Raw genomic sequence first — 1,344 nt, 5'->3', positions numbered from 1 at the left:
CTAAGTCAGAGTGGCTCTACTTAGAATTCTCTGTCTGTTGCTGAGAAGATGATGGAAAAGGCTTGCCATTGCTAAACCTATTTCTTCCACCATTATTGCTATTGAAACCTTGTTGAGGTCTCTGTTGATCCTTCCATGAGAGATTTGGATGATTTCTCCATGAAGAATTATAGGTGTTTCCATAGGGTTCTCCCATGTAATTCACCTCTTCCATTGAAGGGTTCTCAGGATCATAAGCTTCTTCTTCAGATGAAGCATCCTTAGTACTGCCTGGTACATTTTGCATTCCAGACAGACTTTGGGAAATCATATTGACTTGTTGAGTCAATATTTTGTTTTGAGCCAATATGGCATTCAGAGTATCAATCTCAAGAACTCCTTTCTTCTGATTTGTCCCATTATTCACAGGATTCCTTTCAGAAGTGTACATGAATTGGTTATTTGCAACCATTTCAATGAGCTCTTGAGCTTCTATAGGCGTCTTCTTTAGATGAAGAGATCCTCCAGCAGAACTATCCAATAACATCTTGGACAGTTCAGACAGACCATCATAGAAGATACCTATGATGCTCCATTCATAAAGCATATCAGAAGGACACTTTCTGATCAATTGTTTGTATCTTTCCCAAGCTTCATAGAGGGATTCACCTTCCTTCTGTCTGAAGGTTTGGACTTCCACTCTAAGCTTACTCAATTTTTGAGGTGGAAAGAACTTTGCCAAGAAGGCATTGACTAGCTTTTCCCAAGAGTTCAGGCTTTCTTTAGGTTGTGAATCCAACCATATCCTAGCTTTGTCTCTTACAGCAAAAGGGAATAGCATTAGTCTGTAGACCTCAGGGTCAACCCCATTAGTCTTGACAGTGACACAGATTTGTAAGAACTCAGCTAAAAACTGATGAGGATCTTCCAATGGAAGTCCATGGAACTTGCAATTTTGTTGCATTAGAGAAACTAATTGAGGCTTAAGCTCAAAGTTGTTTGCTCCAATGGCAGGGATAGAGATGCTTCTCCCATAGAAGTCGGGAGTAGGTGCAGTAAAGTCACTCAGCACCTTCCTTGCATTGTTGGTATTATTGTTGTTTTCGTCTGCCATGGGTTCTTCTTTTTTGAAGATTTCTGTTAGGTCCTCTATAGAGTGTTGTGCCTTAGCTTCTCTTAGCTTTCGCTTCAAGGTCCTTTCAGGTTCAGGGTCAGCCTCAACAAGAATGCTTTTGTCTTTGCTCCTGCTCATATGAAAGAGAAGAGAACAAGAAAATATGGAATCCTCTATGTCACAGTATAGAGATTCCTTGAGGTGTCAGAGGAAAAGAAAAATAGAAGGAGAGGTAGAAGAATTCGAACTTA

General features: G+C 40.2%; 1 non-coding gene across 1 annotated transcript; it reads left to right on the top strand.

The window, feature by feature from the left end:
* Positions 1 to 580: 580 nt before the first annotated feature.
* Positions 581 to 688, top strand: LOC130937196 (small nucleolar RNA R71). Its single transcript, XR_009068425.1, has one exon. It is a non-coding gene; the product is annotated as a small nucleolar RNA R71 (small nucleolar RNA).
* The last annotated feature ends 656 nt before the right edge of the window (positions 689 to 1,344 follow it).

Source organism: Arachis stenosperma, chromosome 6, assembly GCF_014773155.1.
Source record: "Arachis stenosperma cultivar V10309 chromosome 6, arast.V10309.gnm1.PFL2, whole genome shotgun sequence".
NCBI classification, from domain to species: domain Eukaryota; kingdom Viridiplantae; phylum Streptophyta; class Magnoliopsida; order Fabales; family Fabaceae; genus Arachis; species Arachis stenosperma.
Note: the sequence above shows the minus strand (reverse complement) of the source record. Positions and strands in the feature narration are given on the sequence as shown.